The 24,116-nt window shown below is 48.7% G+C and overlaps 1 protein-coding gene across 10 annotated transcripts in view; it reads right to left on the bottom strand.

Annotated features, from left to right (window-relative positions):
* The window catches only part of PKNOX2 (PBX/knotted 1 homeobox 2), a 320,839-nt gene that overhangs the window by 174,888 nt on the left and 121,835 nt on the right, over nucleotides 1-24,116 (bottom strand). For 8 of the 10 annotated variants that reach the window (XM_054661696.2, XM_054661694.2, XM_016922234.4 and 5 more), the window contains one exon: nucleotides 23,101-23,171. The exons of the other annotated variants lie outside the window; for them this stretch is intronic. The gene's annotated coding sequence lies outside the window, so the exon portion shown is untranslated. The remainder of the gene's footprint in view (nucleotides 1-23,100; nucleotides 23,172-24,116) is intronic. 10 annotated transcript variants of the gene reach the window in all.

Here is a 24,116-nt window from a genome sequence, read left to right as displayed (position 1 = left end):
GAAAGAGGGGGGAAAAGTTATGGTTTTAGTGTGTGCGTGGTGCTTGAGGGGACAGGGCGACAGGAAGAAGCTAAGGAAAGTCTATGAGGAAGCTGAGGTTGCAGGGGTGCTGGGGTGGGTGTGGCGGAAGAAAGCTTTGGTGACCGGCTGCACTGGTTCTGCCAGGGTTGGGACCTGAAAATAAGGCAGTAGGGGGCTGGCAGCTGGCTCTGGGGTCCTAAAACCCCAGGGAAGGCCATCTTCAACTGGGGCAGGGCTGAATTCTTTCTGCAAGCTCAGGTGCCCTGAAGCCTGCCACTTTTCCTTCTTGGGAAGGCAGGTTAACAAATTCCTGCCGTTAACAGTCACTAAGGCTATAGGGAAAGTGCTTCCTACTCCACGCCACTGGCTTAATGATGAGACCAGAGGCAGGCCTGAGCCTCCGAGCTCTCATGCAAAGTCTAAGTGAGCAGACAAGCTTCAGAGGGGCAGCAAAATGGAAACAAAACAGACAGGAGACAGAATGGTAGAGTGACAATGACGATGAAAAGGGCAACCTAAATTTACCTACCCTTCACTAAGTCCTTGCCCTGTGGTGGACACTGTTCTAAAACGTCATCCCTTTTCATCCTTACCTGTGGGCAGGATCGTCAGCTGCTGCTTCTTCATTTTTACAGCAGGGAAACTGAGGCTGAGAGAAGTTACTAACTGCCCAATGTCAGATTCTTAGTAAATGAAGAAGTTGGATTTCAAATCCAGATTTGTTCGATTCCGAAGCCCGTACTCCTAACCATTGCTGGAATAAACATGGAGGTATCCTACTGGGATCCTGCAGGCCTTGAAAACAGCCTCCAGCTCACTGGCCAGCCCCTGCACTTGGCTTCTTTGGCCACCGGAGGCGGGTTTGACCATTGGAGGCCATGAAGATGTTCTATCAACAGCACAATCTCAGAAAGTACCAGATGGTTCCTGCTTCCCCTCTCCCCTCTCCCCTACCTCCGACAAGCAGGTGAGCCAGCCGGGGACAGCGAAGAGGAAAAGGAGCAGGGATTCCTCTAGTGCTGAGTTTTAATGTATGTTCTTTTGTAAACAAGAACAATCATTTGTGAACAGGCCCAGATGCAAACAGTCCCCAAATCAGGAATTCCAGCTCAGAGGCACAGAATAATACAGCTTTGGGGAAGATTTAATAATAGTAAAATTAAAATTGTAACTGAAGCATAATGAAGAATGTGGTACAAACAAGCACTGCAAAGAAGAAGGAAAAAAAAAAACCCTACACAGATTAGCCCCTATGGAATAGTGATTGGTTGAGAGCAACAGTAAACAATGCGCAGAAATGCAACTTAATTATCTCGCAATTCTCAATATTCTACCAAAGCCACAAGGAAAGCTTTGATGTTGGCAGCCGAGACAGAGGCGGCTGCAACGGAAGCAGAAGCCTCTCTCTCCCCTGCTCCTGGAGGAAGATCATTACTAAGAAATCTGCAACCACTACAGCAGCTGAGCCAGAGAAGAGCAGCAGGATTGATCTACTGAGAAACCAGGAAGTGGCTATCTGGAAAAAAAGTATCTCTCAGGGGGCTGCCAAGTCAGGGGGTTGGTGAACAAAAATGGAGCTCTGAGGTTCAGGGGCTCAAGGATGAGGACTGGCAGGGGGAGGCACCGCTGACCACCAATCCCCAGAGATAAGTGTGTACCTGGGGCCTGGCAACCCCAGCACTGGCTTGGTGGCACCAGGAACTCACTGGATGGAGTCTGGGTGCCCTTCCCCAGCCCCAAATGCACAGAGTGGGTACTACCTGGTCAGGAAAACCTCCCTTCTTCCTGGTTTTCACCTGAGGTGCCTGCCCAGGGTTTAGGGTGGTGGGGAACAGTCCCAGAGGAAGGAGGATACTTGATTCTGAAGACTTCTGAAGAGACAGACTCAGTGGGCACCCACATACAGAAACCCAGTCCCTGAAGCCCTTTTTATCTCTGCTTGTCTGATGTCCTAGGCAGGCTCCTGGCTTTGTTTAGTTGGGCCCTGAAGTGCCTTGGAAACTGTGTCTTGGGTCTTCCCCTGTTCATGGAATGGGGAGGCTGCTGTAGCTCCCCAGCAATTGCCACTGCCCTGGAATAAAATATTTTCTGTGGCTTCTCAGTTCTGGAAGTTTCACCCTGACGTTTCAGCCTGGAGTCCATCCCCACCGTCTTCCCAGCAGGCTAAGTTCCCTCATTTCCTGAGATTGGAGAACTCAGGCCCGAGGAGCATCAGAGGAACAGTCCTGGTCTTTCTGTATTTCTTTTACTCCTGATTCCAGATTTTGATGAAGGGAGGTCATGGAGCCCTCCAAGGGGATACTGGTGAAAACTGAGGTAGCCTATACTAGATGCATGACTTCTAGCTGTGGGCAAGGGGCTGGGAAGGGTAGAGACCATCTCAGTATTGATTACCTTTATTTGGAATGCTGAGCTTGGGAGACTCTGGTGTGTTGGTGCTGGGCAGAGTCTCTCCAGAACCCTGCTCATTTGGCAGGGCGACTTCCAGAAGTGAACAAAGCCCGTCCCCCACCTTGCCCCCCACCTCCCAACAACCACCCTGTTACTCTCTAGTACGTCACCCCGCATGTGACTTGGACAGCTCTTGTCTCATTCTGAAAATATCTGGTTTATTTGTTTATTTATAGTTGATTGTCCAATCCCCTTCCCCACTAACACACAAATTCCTTGAGGGCTGGGGCCTTGTTGGTGCCATTCAGCAATGAGCCCCAGTGCCTGGCATGGGGCAAGCTCTCCATAAGCATTGGTTGAATAAAGGAACAAAATGCCCAGGTTGCTCCCATAAGAGCCAGGGTCAAGGGCCTCAGGACCCACTGTCATCCCTGTCCTGCCTTTGTCAGTCTCATCCCGGGGGGTGGCCTGGGCTCATTTCAAATGCCCAACCTCATGATATGAGCGAGGCTAGAGCTCAGGGCAATGAGGGGTCTTGAGGCATCACGGAAATGCTCCTGGAGTCTGGAGATATCATGGAGACATGTAGAGAACCCTCACTGGGTGGTTCCAGGCACGGCTCTGAGTCCTGGGTATGCATTCGCTCGTCTCATCTTCACAATGCCGATTTTTGATCCTGCTGAGGGCACTAACCAGCCATGTGGCCAGGATAGTCACTTTCCCTCCTGGGCAGCCTTATTTTTTCATCTATAAAATGGTGGTAAATGGGCATTAATCTGGAATACTTGCTAGACAGCAAACTCTGAAAGGACAGGGACTGTGTATCATTCGCGTTGCATCCTCAATATCTAGCACAATGCCGGGTGTGTGGTAAGTCTTTAACACATGTTTAAGAAGTGCGTAAAGTGATTTTCCACTTAGCTCCATTCCAGGATTCTAAGACTTCTTACCCTAAACCATCCACTGTCCAGCAGTGTGCAGGCCACTTGCCATCCCCATCTGCTGTTTCCAAGAACCCCTTGGGACCTCAGACTTAGAATTCACCTGGACACCGTCATCAATGTTACAGAAGGTGAGGTGGGAACAGGGCTCAGCTCTGGAGCAGGAGGAAAAGAAGGTTGGCTAGAGCAAGCAGGGGATGCCATGTTACTCACCTGCACATGGGGCTCAGCTTTGACCCAGCTTGGATGACAGGTAGTGTCACAATGCGGTTGTGATCCCCTACACAACCTGTGCAGGGTACAGGTATTCAAAACAAGCCAGTGAGTTAGGCGGGTCAGAACTGATTGTTCTCTTCATTGTACAGATGTGAAACTGAGGCTCAGAATGGTAAGCCACTTGCCCAAGGTCACACAGCCATTTAGTGATCAGGCCTCAAGACCAGGACTCCTGGCTCAGACCTGGGACTGCGTTCCCTTTTTTTCTCCCCTTGCTGCCCTCAGGCAGATCCCACTGGGTGAGGTGGGAGCTGCTGAGGAGGTGGCACCAGCCCCATGGCAGGGAGGTGGGCTGGGTAGAACCTCCAGGAACCCCATCGCCCCTTTGCAGCCCTGGCAAATGGCCATCAGTGCACCATCTGAGATTCAGGGAGATGGAAGCCACTGGTGAGTTTTTACACTTGGAATATATAAAGAGACATTTTTTTCTTTGTAAAAAGCGGTTTGGAAATTGCCCTGGTGCTAAATTTTTGCTGAGGACGTCAGATGTGTACACCTCTTCCCTTCAGTTGTCTAATGGCACAAGCGGTTCGCATCTCCATTTGTTTGTTTCCTTGGTGTGCACACTCTTCAGTCCCTAGGAGCTGGAGGAAGCCTGGTGTTACATAAGCACCTCATCAGGATAAACATCCAGCCAGACGCAGCTTCCTTCGATGCTCCCACCCAGCAGGAGCACTTATCCCAACCCCCACATTTCCCCAGAGTGCAGAGAGATTTGTGTTCCTGACAACCATCCCCTTATCACCAAGTGGGTCCCTGGGAAGAGCTGAGTCCAATCTGGGGCATATCTAGATGCCTGGCTGCTCCTGTGATGAAGGGAACCAGGGGGTCCTCTTTGACTCCGACCTCCAGGGTCCCTCCTGAGCATCCTGGCCTCCCTAATAGCATTTATTTATTCATAGAAAGCCTACTAGGTGCCAGGCTCTGTGCTGGGTGCCAGTGATAGAGATGAGTGAGCCAGGATCCTTCCTTGGGAAAACCCAAGGTAGAAATGAGGTGACAGCCATGCCAAGGAATCACGACAAATCAGCGGTGCTATCACTGAGAAATGTATGAAGTCTGGGAACCAGGGAGGAAGAAAGTCCTAGCTCTGCCTGGGACCGTCGGTGGCATTTGCACGGGACCCTGAAGGACACGTGCACATGAGGAACAGCAGAACAGCAAGCGGAGGGCAGGGCTGAGCCACCCTCCTCTCCTCCTCACTCACACCCAAACAGGCTCTGGCCAGCAGGACTCTCTCCTTCCTTCTTTCATTCTGAGAAGGAAACTGCCATAGGGGAGGCCCAGTAGCCTTCGTACTTCTCCCTGTGCCTCTGTTTCCTCCTCTTTATGACAGAAAAAATGATAGTATCTACATGATAGGACTGAGAGGCTATCATGCAAGTGCTTCAGAGAGTATCTGGGACAAGAGTAGGCCCTGATAAATGTGAAAAAGTTTTATTACGATTTTTATTGCTATCACCACGAGTGTTGCGGGCAAGCTTCCAGGGACCCTAAGCAAATGCCTCAGAAGCATAAAGATATTTTTGGTTGTACTTAAATTCTTCACTTCCAACCCAAACATATCAGGAAGGGCCTTCCTACTTGTTCTTGACTGTGCAATGACAACTCCCTTAGAAGAGGTAGCCTTTGACCCTGGGAGCTGCTGGTGAACAGCCGAAGGCCTTGGTATGAGTTGTGTTGCCTGGAACAGAAGTTGGAGCCAATCGGTGACCTGCTCAGCTGACAGCTCACAACATCCAGCTGTTTTAAGAACTCGACAGATGCAGCTGTCTATGACCCCCTGAAGGAGTGAGCTGATGCCACCTGCAACCCTGATGCCACCTCCAACCCAAAGGCCGGGTTGGTAGAGGTCCTGTGGTGACAGTGACCAGGGTGGCCAGCGTCTGCTGGGATTTGTGCCTGGTCATCTCGCAGCCCGGGGGAGCTACATGGACCTCTCATTGGGTACCACACCTTGTCCTCGTTTTCAGGACCCCACCACTCAACATTCACCAGTTGCCCAAACCAGAAACCTAGAGCCCATCCTTGGTGCCTCCTCTACCTCCCACCACTCCCCTTCTGAGCCTGCCATTTCTCCATCTGAAACACCTCATAAAGGTACACAGGTCTCTCTCTCCACTGCCTCTGGCTTCAGGCAGGTCATCATAATCTCTGGCAACAGCTTCCTGCAAGGTCTCCTTGCCTTGTTTCTTTTTTTGCCTTCCTCCAATCTATTCCACATATTGAAGCAGGGGCCACCTTTCCAAAACACAGATCTGGCCAAATCAATCTCCTGCTTAAAACTCTTCCACGTCCTTCGAGACTCTCCAGAGTCTCCAGCCCCAGCTTTCCCCACAGCCTTTGTCCCACACGATGCTCCTGAAATGTGGGAAATTTTGCATTTCACCTCATCAGCCAAGCCCTCTCTGGCTACCAGGATGTGATTCACCAAGCTCCCTCTGCCTGGAATACTTCCACTCACTCCCTGGCCACTTCAGGTATCAGCCCTGATCCCACAAGGTTTCACAAAGTGCCCTCCTCACCACTTGACGAGCGCTGTGGCCTTGCCTGATGGAGGCACTTAACATATTGTGCTAGAGGTGCCTGCTTACTTGTCAGCTGTCTCTCTTTGCTACCGTTCTATAAGCTCCAAAAGGCATATCTCTAACCTGAATAAGGCCTGAACAGAGTGGGCAATGGACAGGTGTTGAATGAATGACAATAGAACAAATGAATGAACAATGAAGAGACAGGATATATGAACTAAAAAAAAAAACTTGATTGATATAAAATAACATCACTGAGGCCATCACCACATTGGAATCTGAGCATATAATGAGGAGGTAGAAACACAGGATGGAGGCATGAATCCATCTGGGGGTTGAGCCAGCAGGAATGGAGGAAGAGTGGATGGGTTGGGAACCAGCAGAAAGGCAGGCGGACCTCAGAATCAACTGCCCCTTCCCCTCTTGCTCCCCTGCACCCCATCTGTGTAGATCTCAGCTCCCTGAGAACAGAGTCTCATCAATAAAGGGACTTACACTATTTCATAAACTTTCTTTAAATTAAAATCCAGGCAACGCACACACATACACATATACCCCACAGACATCTTTGTCGCTGAAAAGTTGCTCCCTATAAAATAAAAGAAGCTGTTTAAATGTCTTCCTTCCAAGCTAGCCCCACAGAGCTGGAGCTGAGAATACATTAGCCTTTAATGAAGTGAGACTCTCATCTTCCAGGAGACACCTCATTTAGCGCAATTGTTTCAGAGCCATTACAGAAAGACAATTACAAGGAAGCGGGGAGAGTAATTGGAAATGCTGGCAGGAGTTGGGCGAAATGATAATAAATAAAAATATTCAACCTAATAAGCTTCCAGGAGGGGGTGGGATGAAGAAAATCAACATAATTAGAAGTGAACCTTAGCAAGGAAAAACAGACAGCAGGGTGGCAAGTGCTCAACTTGTACAGGAAGAAAGAAGAAGTCACATGCCTCCCGTGATGACTCGGGGGCTACAGGCCGCTGGCCCCCTCCAGAAGCTGCCAGGGGGTGGAGGGGCGCCCGCAGCCCAGAGCCTGTTGGGCGATCAGCGTTATGCTGTTCCCAGCCACAGAAACCTGGGTGTGTGAAAAAGGCAAGCCCAGCCTGGCACGGCCAGGGGTCCCCCATATGCTGAGGGGAGGCAGAAGGAGGAACCTGGGCCCAGCCCCATTCTGCCCTGCCGATCTCCAGTTGTGCAGCTGTGGGGAGGAGGCCTCAGCTTTCTGAGCCTAAGTTTCCCCATTGTGGGATAAGGGAGGCGGACTGTGAGAGCTGTAAGTGCTCCATCTATGTTGTGTGAAAGCCTGCAGTCTCCTCCGATAGGTGTGTCTTCCTCTCATATTCAGTCCTTATCTGGCAGGTCACCTCTGTCATTCTGAAATTTCAACACAGGAGCCTAGAAGTTAAGCCTAGTGACTCAGCCTAGACACCCTCGATATAAAAATCATTCCTGACCTCTCTCTGCTTTCCTCAGGGAGTAGTGATCCCTCCAGACTAGCTCTAGGCCCAGGTCTTTCCAGTGGGGTCTGGCACAGCTCCTGCAACACAACAGCATTTGTTGAGAAGTCTGCCTGTCTCTAAAAGGCTGTGCGCACTGGAGCTCTTGCAGAGGAGATGATACAAGGCCTGGGACTTGTTTCCAAACAACCCCAATGAAGAGGGAGGGCTGATAGTTGCTGAAGCTGGGTAATGAGTACATGGAGTTCGTGATCTACTACTGCTTGTTCTCTTTTTTGAAATCTGTTTGAAAATTTACATTACAAAAATTTCTTGTTTAGTTATTTTTGTTTGTTTTTGAAAAAAAGAAATATACGTAACTTGAGGTGAAGGACCTCAAATTTATCACCCCAAGCTGGGCATGGTGGCATGCACCTGTAGTCCCAGCTACTCAGGAGGTTGAGGTGGGAGGGTCATTTGAGGCTAGGAGTTCGAGTCTAGCCTGGGCAACATAGTGAGACTCCCATGTCTAAATTGTTTTTTTTTTTTTTTGAGACAGAGTTCTGCTCTTGTTGCCCAGGCTGGAATGCAACCGCGTGATCTCTGCTCACCGCAACCTCTGCCTCCCGGGTACAAGCGATTCTCTTGCCTCAGCCTCCCGAGTAGCTGGGTTTGCAGGCATGCGCCACCACACCTGGCTAATATTTTTAGTAGAGATGGGGGTTTCACCATGTTGATCAAGTTGGTCTTGAACTCCCAACCTGAGGTGATCCACCCACCTTGGCCTCCCAAAGTGCTGGGATTACAGGCGTAAGCCACCGCGCGCAGCCAAAAATTTTTTATTTTAATTTTGTCGCCCCAGTTCCTATCTTAGAACCTGGTACACAGAAGGCACATACAGTTGTTTTTTGGTATCTGCATGGGATTTGTTCCAGGATCCCACTTGGATACCAAAATCCATGGACACTCGAATCCGTGATATGAAATGGTGTATTTGCATATAACCTACCCATATTCTCCCATATACTTTAAATCATCTCCAGATTACCCATAATACCTGATACAATGCAAATGCTGTGTAAATAGTTGTAATACTATATTGTTTAGGAAATAGTGACAAGAAAAAAGTCTGCACATGCTCAGTGAAGATGCAGCCATCCATTTTTCTTTTCTCCAAATATTTTTCATCTGCTGTTGATTGAATTCATGGATGTGGAACCTATGGATACAGAGGGCTGACTATTCTTGTTTATTTGCTGCACCATGGTTCTCTAGCTATACTATTTAGAAGTAAATCATTGAGGACCAAATCAAAGTCAAATTTTAAAACTTTAAAAGATTCTCCAATAGTATCCATTAGTATCCCATAGTATCCATTTAAATCAGTATGAGTCCAGCCACACATATTTGCAAGTGCCTGCCATGTCCTAAGACCTGGAGATTCCCAGGGGAATAGGATCCCCAGATGTTTACAAAACTCTACCAGTAAAAATTTATAATCACCCTCAAGATGCACACATATAAACGTGTGTGTGTATATATGTGTTATATATATTATATATAATATATAGGTTATATATACTATATTATATAGGTAATATATAATATATTATGTATGTTATATATAATATATTATGTATGTTATATATAATATATTATGTATGTTATATATAATATATTATGTATGTTATATATACATATATTATATGTATATATGTATGTATATATACATGTATATACATTATATAATGTATATTATATATGTTATATATATATATTATATATGTTATATGGACGGAGGATCACTTGAGGGCAATTCAAGTCCACCCTGGGCAACATAGTGAGACCCATCATATAGGACACACCATACACTGGTACAGTAGTGTGGCTTGTATAAAATGTATATATTATAACATATAATATAAATGTGTTATATATAATGTGTATATATAACATGTTATACATAACATGTATTATATATAACACATATCATATATGTGTATGTGTTGTATATATGTCATATATCTTATATATAATACATCTATATTATATGTTACAATATATACATTGTATATAAGCCACACTACTCTACCAGTATATGATGTGTCTTATAAAACACATTTCAAAAATAGAAATCTAAGTAAAATAAGATTTTTAAAAAATACAAATAAGTAAAGTCGCAAGACTTTCTTCTCTTATTGCAATGGCCCATCTTGTTTACTCTGTTTTGGAGGCTTTGCCTGTAGAGTATCAGTGTCCTGGGACCCGACAGAGCTGCTGTGCAAAAGTAATTCCAGTCTGCTCAGTATACCAAGCAGAATTTAACACCTGCTTTTCTTTTGCTGGCCATAACATCTAGTTTCCAGTAACTAGTGACAAATTGCCTTCAGGTTCATTAGAACCCTGGAGCAGAAAACTCCAAGCAGTGGATGAGAGAAAAACCCAGACACCTCCCTCTGAGACAAACAAGAAATAGTCCTGTTCATTTGTTCATTTGGGAAACATCTATTGCAAATTCAGCACTTGCCAAGAGCCAGGCCAGGCAGAGTGAGGGCTACAGAAGCATCAGCCATGGACCGAGGACTGACATGGCCCAGGGGAAAAGGACAGACACAGACATACCTGGGATGGTCAGTGGCAGGAGGTTCAGGCCAGGGGCTCTGGGAGGAAGAAATTGCTTTCCCCTGAAGGATCTTCTTAAGAAGACTTTGTGGAAGAGGTGGATAGGAGCTAGCGGGATGGGAAGAATTCGGCCATGTGGAGAGCAAAAAAAAGACTTTGGGAAAAGGAAATGTCCTTGGCAAAGATACAGGGGCAATACATTAAGGGTCATTCTTCTCTGCCTATCCTGCGTACCTCTGGAGATCCCATATCCTGAGGCTGGGTGGGGAGACAGCAAATCCTTACTAGAATTGCAAGTAACAGAAACATGGAAGGGCTCTCAGACTGAACACCCTGGAAACTAGAGAGGGAGGCTGCTGCTCTGACAACCTCTCTTCAAGCATGCCAGTGAAGGAGGCTGCTGAAGTTGTCCAACAAAACAAGCATTTATTGAGTGCAAAAGGCTAACGAGAGGGGAAGGCATTCCAATAACCCAGCATTCTCTTCTGCTGTGGAGGGACTGGGCATAATCTGCCCTGCAGACAAGGCAGAAGAGATGACCCCAGGGCCTGTGCTGGCTCTAGGACATCATACTTTGGCCTCTAGTGCCCTTCACTAGAGCTAGGCACCTCTGGTAGAGACAGTATAGAAACCCAGGGTGAGGAAGAGTCCCAGGAGGATGCTCAGTGGGCACTGTGAGCTCAAGGAAGATGAGCCCAGCACAGATGTTGTCACAGAGGCACTCCTCATCAGGAAACTGGGTTCCAACCAGGTAAACATGGGGTGTAGAGGGCATTCGAGGCAAAGAGGACCTCATGTGGATAAGCAGAGAGGAACAAAGGGGTACAGAAGCCCAAAATCCTGCCAGGAAAGGCAGATGGTTCTGGGATCTGCCAATTCCAAAGAAAGCAGAAACTGTTGGGGTCTGGGAGGAGACAAGAGGCCCTGGGGGTCGTTTTCAGGCTAACCCTGCTGTGCCTAGCACTGGGTACTACACACAGCCAGTGCTTAATAAATGCGTTTTTATTGTAGATTGTCATTTCTAGGAAGTAAGGGCTGGGATAAGCAATTTATTCTTGTAAAGCCCCTGGCAGTGCCACATGCTGAGATGCATGTATTAAAGTCTTTTGATGAGAGAGGGAGGAGAGAGAATGGGAAAGTGAGGAGGGTGAGCTGAAGCAGGGGTTGCCCATCCTCATCTCCACAGCCTCCCTAATGCCCAGGATCAAAGCACAGGGCCTAAGAGGGAAAAGTAGACAGGAGCTGTGGAAGAAAAAGCAAAATGCACAGTGATGTCTTGAGTCCCCATCTAGGGTCAAGCATGCCTAACATTTCCCTTAATATTCCCAACAATCCTGTGGGGTGAGATCATTATTATTCTTTAATAGATGGAGAAACTAAGGCTAAGACATGGTCATAGGGAGGAAGTGGGAGAGCAGACATTTGAGCTCAAATTCAATGTCCCTCCATTGTACCATCTTCCTCCAGATGCTGTGGTCCTGCCCAGACCACAGGGCAAACCGGGGAAGGGGAAGGCAGAGATGAGCACCAGTAGCGTGTCCCAGGAATATTCCTGCTATGGTTTGAACATTTGTCTCTTCCAAAACTCATGTTGAAATTTAATTGCCATTATGACTATATTGGAAGGCAGGGCCTTCAAGAGGTGTTTAGGTCATGAGTGTGCCACCTTTATCACGGGAGTGGGTTTGTTATTGCAGGAATGTATCCCAGTCCCTCTTGCTGTCTCTCTCTGGCCCTCTCTTTTGTCCTTCTGCCATGTGATGCCTCCTGCCATGTTACGACACAGCAAGAAGGCCTCTGCCAGATGCCAGCACCTTAATCCTGGACTTCCCAGGCTCCAGAACTGTGAGAAATAAATTCCTGTTTACTATAAATTATCCCATCTCAGGTATTCTGTTACAGTAGCACAAAACAGATGAAGACACCTCCTGGCTATTCTTCCTGTTCCCTGGACATCTCTAGGTAGAACCCCAGGAATTGGTGAGGTTCTTCTTCCTGAGGTCTGGGGTCCACAGTAGCCTCCTATCCCCTTTCCACCCTGGTTTCTTGCTCCAATCTTATTTTACATTTTGCATCTAGAAAGATAGCACTCACCCTTAAAAACAAAACAAAACAAAACCCCGGGACTTTCCCAGGCCTTGGCATCACTTCCCTCCCAGTAGTTGGGAGTCCTAAGGTTCCAGACCAGCCTGAATTTCAGTTTCCTCACTCAGTACTGAGAAACTCAGTAACCACTAAGGTCCCTTCAGCCACCTATGAGCCTCTCCTTCACTCCTCAAACTTCTTTTCCTTTTGCTCCCTGCCCCATCCCTCAGAAGCCAGGGTTCCCCTTCTCCTGGTGAGTCAGCAGCAGCCTGAGCTTACCCATCATAGGTCCCCAGAAGTCCCAGGATAAGCCATCCTAATGGGGGCAGGCTAGGACCAGGGCCTCTGTACAACCCAGCCAGGGCATGCTGGTCAGAGGATTTGGGGGAGGCAGCACCATTCCTGATTCAAAGCCAAGTCCAATTGCTTCATTTGAGAGAGACCTCCAAGTGCAGTGGAAAGCACATAGTCTTTGGCGTCATGCAGACCCGGGTCTGAATCCCAGTGGCTCTGCTTTTTAGCAGTGGAAACATGAATGTGTTGCTTGGCCTTTCTGAGCTCCAGTCCCTGGTTCGTCCTGACTCAGAGGGCTGGTGGAGGGTGACCACAGATAGTGCATGTGAAGCACTTGGCACAGGCCTGTCACACAGCAGAAACTATTCTCTGATGCCTCCTAGACTGGTATATTAGTAGGACTCCTAAAGTATAACACTTGACAGTCATGGGGATCACATGGCATAAGGGAAGAGAAGCTGCCAGCCATGCTCAGCCAGCCACCAACGCTGAGTAGTTTCAGGATAAAACACACACCTTCCAGCATGGAAGGTCTCCCCCAGGGAGAGTCCCAGATGGGTCACTTGATACACTTTTTTAAAAATTGGGTTTAAAGTTATAAAACAGCAACAGTGAACTTCTCCTGCCTCTGCAGGTACATGGTCCCAGGTGGGGAGTGGCGGCATTAATTAAATTCACCCAGTCTCCCCCATGAGACCAGGTGGTCTCAAGCCCAGACACCACCCACCGCATGGTCTCCTGCACCAGGAAATGGGTCCTCACAAGTCCCAGCCTGGAAAAGGATCCACTTTCTAGACCAGTCTCACAAGCACCCTGCCCTCCCCCAGATGCTCACCCCAACCTAGCCTAATTCAGTCCTAAGTATTCCTAAGGTGCCTTCCAATTTCCCGCTGTAATAAATGGCACAGAATGCAAATGGAGGTGGATGTGGGACACAGATGTTTGCACTAATTTAATTGAGGGAACACCTTGGATTAAACACTTTGCAAAACACTCACAAATAGGTTCAGTGCATTTGGTAATGAAAAGCCTCCCAGCCCCCTGGCACTTTGCTGAGGCTGCCTGGGGCTGGGAGTGGGAGGGCAATGTGGGGAAAGGCCTAGAGCAGGCAAGACGCAAGATGCCTCCAACTCAGGGGGAAGGCGAGGGAGCCAGGTCCCTGGGAGGGTTTATAGCAGATTCTTTGCCAGCTGGGGCCAACCCCACCAAGAGACAGATCTGGAAGGGTTGGGGATAAGGGGAGGCAGCGTCTGCATCCCCAGGTGGAGAACTGCTCACCTCTAGAGGTCGGCAACAGGCAGATGCCTCTCCATCCTCAGGACGCAGCTCCAGCATGTAGGCCTCACTGCCCAGCTGGCTGAGGGCCAGACACCCACCTACAGGGGACTGGGGTCCCCAGACCCTGTGACCCCAAGGAAGATCAGCCTTGCTGACATTTGGAGCATGAGGTTGGCTGGGAAATATCTCAGAAATGTGGGGGTGCTTTGCAAGGCAGTACTGATCTCTCGGCAGCTTCTTCTTCCTTGCCTTGCCCTGTAGCTCAGGGTGCTTCAGAAGCTCCAATCTTGTGCAGTTACCAAGCTCCAACCCTTCCCTTCATCTTTCATCCTTCCATCCATTCATCCACTTGGCTCTGGGGCTCCAGCAATGAGTGAAGCCCAGTACCTCCCCTGGCAGTGCACACTGGTAAGAGAGGCAGGCTTTAAGGGTCCCAGGTACAGCTGGGCATGGTGGCTCACACCTGCAATCCCAGCACTTTGGGAGGCCAAGGCAGGCAGATTATGAGGTCAGGAGATCGAGACCATCCTGTCTAACACAGTGAAACCCCGTCTCTACTAAAAATACAAAAAATTAGCCAGGCATGGTGGCGGGCACCTGTAGTCCCAGCTACTCGGGAGGCTGAGGCAGGAGAACGGCATGAACCAAAGAGGCGGAGCTTGCAGTGAGCTGAGATCACGCCACTGCACTCCAGCCTGGGCGACAGAGCGAGACTCTATCTCAAAAAAAAAAAAAAAAAAAGAAAGTCCCAGGTATACTGTGATAGACTCCCTCATGGCAGTAAACTTGGTAACCTGGGTGCCTGGAAAGAGTGCAGCAACTATGGCACAAGAGGTGAAAAGATCAGTGGAGAAAAGGGCGAAAAGCATCTTTGGCAGAGGGAACAGCATATGCAAAGATAACGAGACATGGAGTCCAGACAATGGCAGAGACTTGGGAAGACGATTTCCATGGGCCCACTTTGGGGACAGGTGGCTTAACTGAAGGTGGCCCACTTTCTCAGACTCATCCTCCCACCCCAGGGACAGTCCACCCGGAAGGGGAGAGGGCAAGGGCCTCTGGGCTGAGCCTCCAGGCCCTGAAAGCTCTCACTGTTGGCTGAATCTAGAACCAGTTCCTATAACCATTGCTCTACAAGTCCCAGAGTTCAAATCAGGCCTAGATGATTTTACATTCCTGAAAACAGAATCCCTAATTTTCAAACACAGTGATCACTTCAAGTGTGATAACCATTATAGTAATAACCTCTTATATTTGTGCAGTGCTTTATAGTTTATAAAACACTTTCACATATCTCTTTTAATCCCCCACCAACAACCCTTCAAGAAAAAATAGGAAATATTATTATTCTTGCTTTCTAGATGAGAAAATTAAATCCCAAGTTCCCAGCTAAGTAAATAACAGAACCCAAGTCTGTCTGACACCAAAATGCACACTTGTTCAATCCTTCACTTATCCATTGCATTCAGTGAGCATTTGTTGAGCACCTACTGTGTACCTAGAAACACTGCAGGCTCAGCAGAGCATGATGGGGACGTGAGGATGATTGCAAGCCTAGATGAAGAGATAGGCCATGGACAGACGTGCCCCGACAAAGAACAACAAGCAGGGCACTAAAACTCAGGAGCCAAGAAGGACACACCCGCCACTCTCCTGAAAGACTGCCTCGCTCGCACACTCACATACAACCCGCCCTCCCCCAATCCCTGCCCCGCATTGCACAGGAAGACCTGAGCCATTTCCCCTGGGCTGCTCTATCCCCAGCATGGAATGCAGACTCCTCCACCCCTGATGTCCCCCCACCAGCTGGGCAGCATTCCAGAACCAGTAACCAGAGGCCACCCTTCAGGGCCTGTGCACCACTCAGGCCCCCAGCACATGCAGACAGACACAGGCAGGTACATGCAGGCATCCTAGAACATGTATGAACCCTGGCATCGTGGGGAGAGAGAGTAGGGCAAACTCCCAGAGCGGCTTAGCTTCCAGTAAGGATGGATGGGTGGATGGGCAGGTGGGGGTATGAAGAGGGGAGACTGGGAAGTATAGGAGCTTTTACCTCCCTACAGGGAGATGCTCCTGGGGTTCCCCAGTGGGCCCAGTTACAGACCAACACTGCCTTGTCCTCCGATGACAACAGGCCAGCCTCAGTTCCCTCTGCAAAAATAGTACCCACCTCACATGTGAGCATGTGCGAAATGAGACAGTGACACACCAAGCACAGGGCCCCCACATAGACGGGGAACCACAGATGAAGTGCCCCTCCTCATCCTGTGAAATGAAGGTGATGAATGGATAGGCAGCTCCCTCTGCATGGTGTCAGCAGAAATCAGTCTCCTGCTCCCCGCCACCATCCCCCTCCACCTTCACCATCCATCCTGGAGCTTGGGGGCTTAACTGGAGAGTACCTCTCCATCACTCCACCCTCTTCACCTTGAATCATACATTCATCCTTCATCCTTTCTCTCTCTCTCTCTTTTTTTGTTTGTTTGTTTTGTTGTTGTTTTTTGATGAAGTCTTGCTCTGTCACCCAGGCTGGAGTGCAGTGGCATGATCTCAGCTCACTGCAACCTCCACCTCCCGGGTTCAAGCAATTCTCCTGCCTCAGCCTCCTGAGTAACTGGGATTACAGGCATGCGCCACCACGCCTGGCTAATTTTCGTATTTTTAGTAGAGACAGGGTTTCACCATGTTGGTCAGTCTGGTCTCGAACTCCTGACCTCGTGATCTGCCCACCTTGCCCTCCCAAAGTGCTGGGATTACAGGCATGAGCCACCGCGCCAGTCCCCTCCTTTCTCTTAATCAGTCTTGTAGGGTGCCTGTTATGACCAGGAACGATTCAAGGTATTGGTATTGAAAGAAGAATGGGGTTCAATGGTTTACATGGATAGATAGACTAATAATTGTGTTTGAGTCTTGTGATGGTCTACAGGCAAAGGAACGCAGCAGCATAGGGATGGGGGAGGCTGGGAAGGCCTGTAAGGAGGAAGTCACAGAGGAGATAAATGAGCAAGGGCCGCCCAGGCTGAGGATAGTCCAGATAAGCAGCATGTGCAAAGGCACCAAGGCATAAAAGTACACAGAGTATTTGTTGGGGGAGATTGAGCAATCCGGCATAGTTGGGGTTTCAGCTATAGGAATGTGCCTGTGTATCTGAGTGTCTGTATTTACAGGGATGGGGAGCAGCTGCAGGGTGAGAGATGAAGTTAGGAAAGTAGACCAGGGTTGAACTGTGAAGCCCATGGTCAGCCAGGCCAAGAAAGCTGAACTTCAACCTGTGGATAGCAAAGAACCACTGGAGGTGGTCCAGCATGGGGATGGCATGGCCGCATATCACAGCAGCATTAATTAGGCTCCAGCTATCGCAAGCACAGCGCTAGGCTCCTCCAGATACGGGAGGCTCTCCTTGGCTAGCTCTGATGATAAATGGGTCTAATGAGGTATTTTCCTCTTTGATCCATGCAACTATCCCTGGAGAAATGGCTAGCTTTGGAGCAATTTTTCCTCTCTGAAGAGCCAGCTTGGCTGGCTAACTGCAAAGGCAAGAGGAGGGGACCCTACACCATCACTAGCCCCCCCACAGCCAGGGATACTGGGGGCAGCACTTGGAACCCCTTCAGAACCTTCTTATAAGCCTCCCGGTTCTCCCTCTGAGGATTTGAGAAGGACCTGAGAATGGGTAATGGTGGAAGTGACAGGCACCACAGAGAAAGAAAAAAGAGGGAAATCCTTCCAGGCTGGACAAGGATTTAGAACTGCATTTCAGTGGATGAAGAAAGGCGATTTGGGTGGTGGCAGCCACCTTGCAGCTTCCAAACTCTGCTCAAAGCCTCTTGCCCTGCTTGCAGCGGGAAAGGGTCTCTCTCCCTTTCCACCTCTTCTCTTTCCTCCCTCCCATCCCTCCTTCCCAGCTCCTCTCCAGAAAGGTTTATGGAGAAGACTCCAAATAGCCCCCTCTCCTGCAGGCATAGTCACACCAACTGAAAGGAGATTTAATTAGCAAAATCTCGTTAGGCAAACGAAATTATCCGTAAGACAATACTCTTCTGGACAGGGGGTATGATTAAACAAAGCCATTAATTGAGAGAGTCGCCTTGGCAGCTCCCCGATGCGTTCATCTCTGGGCCGGCTCCACTCGGCCTCCTTGGGCCAGGGAAACAGACTCTTTGCCTCCTCCCCTGCCCGGTCCACCCCCTCCCCACTCCATCTCACTCTTCCAGGGCGCCTCCAGTTGGGGCTGCAGACCTCGGCATCTCATCAATCGGCCTCTCTGCCGCCAGACTCCTGCTAAAGTGCCTTGATTGCATAACGTCTATTTGCATAATGTAAATTGCAATCTCCTAGCTCAGGAGGCAGGAATCACAGAACAACCATTATTTTTTACCACTCCACAAAAATTCTACATTTAGAAAGCAGATTTGCAGCTCGGAAAGCCTGAATCCGAATCCTCCAGAAATGCCATTAAATCACACCAATTAAGCTGGACCAACCAAAAGCCCCTGTCACTGCCCTCTGCACACTCAAGGACTACCAGCCTAGATGGAGGCCATGAGAACCTGGAAGCTGGGGCCATGGAGCTGGCTGCAAAGCCGGAAGAGGCAGGAAATTCTGCCTTATAAACCTTAGCACACACCCTTCGAGCATAGGTTCCAATCAAGATCTGGTCGAGCGGGGTGGATCGAGTCTGTTGTTTTTACGCTCATTGCCTGATTTCTTGTGGGCACTCTGACTGTCTGTAGATGCAATCTACGGAGGAAAGAGCATGTGAAGAAGAAACCTCCACCTTTCACAAAGGTAATGGGAAGATCCAAAGTGTTTCACATGGGGTAAAACATCCACCCTTTTAGTGGTTCTTTAATGACCTTTTCTCTCTCCTTTCAAGTCCCCTCCAGCCAACTGAAATAAAAAATGAGGACAAACCCTACTCAGGCCAGGCTAGGCTGGCTAGATTCTGAGCTGTTTTTGAGAGCTGTTTTCTTAGGGGTCACTGGGGTGAAGGGTGAGTTACAAGGTCTCTGGAAAGCGGGCATTCCCTTGGACAGCCAGCCAGGATCCTAGCTCCTCTGCAGCAGTATACCTGGCTAGTGTTTTGCCTCTTTATTGCTCATTCAATATTCATTTGTCAAAGGGCAAGACACTAATGTGTATTATTAAAATATCAATAGTTTATGAGTGAACTTTTATGGAGAGTACAGTTAAAGGCAAGATTCTTGACCGTCTCTGTCAGAAGCAATGGAAAGGAATAGCCTTTCTTTCCAACTCCACTTTTTATTTATTTACTGGGCGAGTGAATGGCTGGAGCCTTAGTGAGTACCTATTGTGTGCCAAGAATGGCTCTAGGTACCTGCACATGCTGGATCGCAGTGAGTCCTCATAGCAGTCCTGGGAAGTATATACAACCCCATTTCTATTCCAGAGATGAGGAAGCCAAAGGCCAAAGAGATGTGCCCAGGATCACAGGGGTGCCAAGGCTGGGCTTCAAATCTGATCTTTGTACTTCAAATCCAACATTCTTCTCCCAAGCTGGAGCCTTGAAAATCTAAATGACCTTTATGTTTGTGTCCATCTGTTTCCTTCATGTGCCCAAATTAAATGTTAGTTTCCTGACCTAAGTTTCACAAAAGGGGACAGAATAGGAAATCATTCCATACTTTCACCTAGACTCTACTCCATGAAGTAGGCCCATTTAGATATATCTAAGCAAGTTCCCAAAATCTTATCTGCACATTTAGAATCTTAGAAATGATGGTGGCATTGGGGATGATGCCATCAGACATTTCCATTTACAGAGGAGTCAACTGAGTGTCATACAAGAAAATAGTGTAAGTCTCAAGAATAGAGAGTTCTCAGTTGAATTTCAATTCTGTTACTTCCTAGGGTATTCCTCTTGCTCTCTAAGCCTCCTCTCCTCTTCTGTAATAGAGATAATAACATCATCCCATAACATAGTGTGAGGGTTCAGTGAGAAAATGCACCCTAAGTGCTTAGCATGATGCCTAGCATGTAGTAAGTGCCCAATAAGTGGAAGAATCCAAGACTCTTCCTCCAAACTCTAGCACTTTTTATCAAGACCAAGTCCATTCACCCCTCTCGCCCCTGCCCCCTCCCCTTTGGTGTTAGCCATTCTCAGCTCTCAGCCCTTTGGGGATACGGGCTGGTTGTTTCTACTCTTTGGTTGCTTGGGCTTTTTTTCTATCCCCTTAAGTCACAACAAGGCACCCAGGACATTCAGATCCTCTTCCAGGATTTAGCTGCATCCGGGTCAGAAAAATGGCAAAGGAAAGAGACTATAGTTCTTGAAGGGCACAGCCTCCTCAGGACATAGTATGTGGCAGAGGGGAAGGAAGGAGAGCAGGGGACGTGAGGTCAGAGAGGAAGGGCTGCCCAGAATTCCCCAGCTACAGCACAGACCCTTGTAGCATCTTAAATCCTAATCTTTGTGTGAAACCTACCCCAGCTTAGAAGTCCATGGGGATGGAGGTCCAGGGAGCCCTGGATGTAAGTGAAGGGCTCAAGGCTTGTGGAGTCCTGGCTCATAGTCTAGGACTCCTCCAGACCTGACACTTGAAGCTGTGGGTAACAGACTCAACTCACTCTTGCTGAGATCGACCCTGAGGTCGAAGTTTCTGCTAGCTGCAGGACCTACTAACACCAGCATGGCCTGCCCAGGAAGGAATCCTTGCCTGGCCTCCGAGGGCCCTTTCGACTCAAACATTCTGTGAATTAAGGGACAGTTTAATTTATCTAAGGCAGGGGGTTCTTTAGCCTGTCTTTCTAGGGAGAACAAATCACCCCCAAAGAAGGGTTCCTTTTATTATTTCTGGGCAATAGATGAGGCTGTGCTGTGCCAGACCACTAACTTGATGAGTACAAATTGTGGTTGACTGTATTCTCTAAAGACGACTGCAACAAGATACATTCCTATTCTTCATCCTGTTCTTTCAATGTGATGTTGATACTCCTTGGAGAGATGGAGAAGGGGGGTATTTATGTTCCCTTCTCTTAAACCTAGGTGGACCTTTGCAACTGCCCAAGTTGAGAGAATGCAGTGGCTATGATGCTGCTTGCCTTTGAAGGGCAGGCAACACAGCTTCCACTTGGCTTTTGCTGTCTCTTAGATGCTCACCCTTGGAATCAAGCCGCCATATTGTGAGGAAGCTCAGGCTACATGGAGCTGTCACATGGGTCTGGCCAAGACAGTCCAGCCAACCTCTCAGCCAACAGCTAGCATCAAAGCCCAGAATGATGAGGGAGCAAGCCTTTGGATGATTCCAGCAACCAGCTTTGGAGCTGCCCCCACTGAGATTCCATGGTGGCACCTGGTGGCACAGAGACAAGCTGCCCCACCACGCCCTTTCTGAATTCCTGACCTGAAGAATAAATGATGTTAAGCCATTCTGTTATGGGTGATTTTTTACATAGCCTAGAAATGGGACACCACTGGAATTAACTTGGAATATTTGCTGTTTCCCTCTCAAATCCAGCCCTCACTGGCCTTGTCTCTGAAACTTCAGACTTTTAGACCCTTCCCTCCTCAACTGGGCCCTATCACCCTGAGCCTGCCTCCCCCTCTCCTCTTCTTCCTTTCTCTCCAAAAGGCAGGCTCCCCATGCCTGAGGCCACCCTGGTAAACACTCCCTGAAAGGTCATTTGAATCTTTCCATTTCAGAGGCCTGGGACCTGAAGAAACCTGTTTCCTGCTTCCTGTCTGTAGGCCCAAGGCTGTGTCCCTGCCAGGGAGCTTTCCTGGGTGTGGTGGCCAGAGCCAGGTGCCCAGCTGCCCTCAGGGATCGGGGGGATGCGCAGGCCTATTTCCCCCCACGCTCTCAGCTCTCATTAAGGTTCATGCTCAGCTTGCTCCTCATACTTGACTTATGAGGTCCCTCTAACCTCCGATGCGAGGAGACATCGATTCTCACAAAGGTCATTATCTTCTAGTCTGCCCCTCCGCCCACCCCCCGCCCCACCTCCTAGGCAGGCTTTCCTGGAACAGGATGGAGGGAAGTACCCTTCCCCCAACACCCCAGCCTGGAGATCCGACTGCTCCTGAGCAAGCCTGCAGAGGAGGTGCCCTGGGAGCCCAGGCCCGTCAATCACAGAGGCGACCGGCGCTGAATCGCAGGCCATTAGGCGGGAGGGCCGGCGCCCTGCTCACTCACCGGGCAGCCATCGGCAGGATGTTAGCCGATCGCAGGGCGGCCATTCTTATGATTTATTCAAATACTCATTACAGTCAATCTATTTTTACACAGAGGTGAAGATGTGCGCTGATAACGGTTAATCATTTATAATTCCATGGACTGGTTGGAAGCCAATGTACTATCAAAGTCGCGGCAGCAACAGCTCAGCCTCAGGTAGCCCCATAAGCAGCGTGGGGAAACTATGCCTGCCCAGGGCAACTCAGTCATCCAGGTAACACTTACTAAAGAGCGACTAGGCTGAGTGTGCAGTGGGCAGACTGAGAAGTAGGAATCCCAGACTTTACCCCCCAGGAGCTCACGGCCTTGCTGGAGAGGGTTATGGTTATGTGACAGCCAGAGGTGGGGACAGAGGCAGGGGACACAGGCAGGGGCAGCGTGTGTGAATGCTGCGGAATTTCAGAAGGGGAAGAGATCGCTTCCAGCTGGCGTTACCAAGGAAGGCTCCGCAGAGGAGGCTGGACTTAGGCCGGGTCCCACAGGTGGGTAGACTTTTGCCAAGTGGGGAGAACCAATATGAGCAAATAAGCCTAAGAGGTCAAGCTATTACTGGGCTGATGGAAGGGAAGCGGTCAGCAGCATTTCCTTTTTCCTCCCTCATGCCTCCCCAGAAATAACCAGATGTAAAAGCAAGTGCAGGCTATAAACTTGGCCCAGTTTGAGGACTGATGTTGCCACTTCCTCCTCTCATTGCCTTCCAGGCTTAGCCCACAGGCGATAGTGGCTGGGGTCTGGGTCGGCCTTGCAGACTCAAGAGCTTCCTTCTCCGGCACTCATGACACATGTAACACATCAAGTCCACCTTAATGCACAATCAATATAGTCTAATTAAATACGATGTCATATTACAGGGCCTCTTTGTCACATTCAGACATAATCTAATTAGAGCTCCACTGTATTTTACATTCTGACTAGCTCTTTGTTGAGTGTTTCTCTTGCACAATGCATGGCTGTTAAAGATCAGGTTCAGGGCTGGTCTTTAACCCCTAACCTTATTGAGTCAGCATGGAAAACGCCAATCAAAGTTACTTACAGTTCACAGCCCCTTTTCTAGTGAGCAGCATGGAGGATAGAAAGCCTCAGAAGTCCTGCTCCAGACTTCACCTGCCAATGAAAGAAAACATCTTTATAGACTGTGTAAGATGCTGCAGAAGTGAAAGCCAGGATGGGGAAGGGGGTAAACCCAGAGGTGGGTTTGGCTCAGGAAAAAGGCCAGGGCTGGCAGCCATGTGCCCGCAGTGCTGAGTGAGAAAGCTTCCTAGCAAGAGACTCCTCGTGCAAAACCATTATTGTTTAGAGACCTAATCAGGGCAGAGCGAGAGGTTCATGCCCTCCTCTACCTGCTTGATGCCTCCATTTCATAGGGCTTGTATTCCCCTTCCCTATAGGACTACCAGAGGAGAAAAAAGCCTCATGGTTGTCAAGTGCCCTGAGCTGACCAAGGTAATAATCATTTACTGGTGCCTCCTACCTATTGGAAGACCCCATGCAGGGGAACAGAGCAGAAGGGCCCCTATGAAACTTTGCAATCTAGACAGGGAAGGCTGCAAAAGGCAAGCAAACCACAACGCTGACCCTGTTGTCTACCTCAGGAATATGAAAGTCTTGCTGCAGACGAGAACTTGCAAGTGAAGGTGAAGAGTCCAATTGGGCAGGAAGAAAAATGTGCATAGAGAAGAATGATGGGGCAAGACTGGAAAGATAAAAAAATCTGCCTGCTTTTAATTCTCTTTCTGAGATAAAACAATTTTGTAAAAATAAAAACAGTCAACACATATTTATCAGTTGTCTGCTCTGTAATCTACACATGCTGTCCTGTTATAAAAGCACTGCCTCCACATTGCTGGGGAAGGGAGATCACCCATATACAAGAACCCCCAATAAGGCCAGACTGTATATGAAGTTGTGCTAAAGTGTACAGAAGCGATGGCTATTTTCTCTCCACAGAGACATGAAGTCTGCAAGAGTCGCGGCATTCAAGGGAGTTTTCATGAGGAGGTGGAATTTGAATGGGATCTTGGCGGACTGGACAGACAAGAATTGGCTGGT

Source organism: Pan troglodytes, chromosome 9 (assembly GCF_028858775.2).
Source record: "Pan troglodytes isolate AG18354 chromosome 9, NHGRI_mPanTro3-v2.0_pri, whole genome shotgun sequence".
NCBI lineage: Eukaryota > Metazoa > Chordata > Mammalia > Primates > Hominidae > Pan > Pan troglodytes.
Note: the sequence above shows the minus strand (reverse complement) of the source record. Positions and strands in the feature narration are given on the sequence as shown.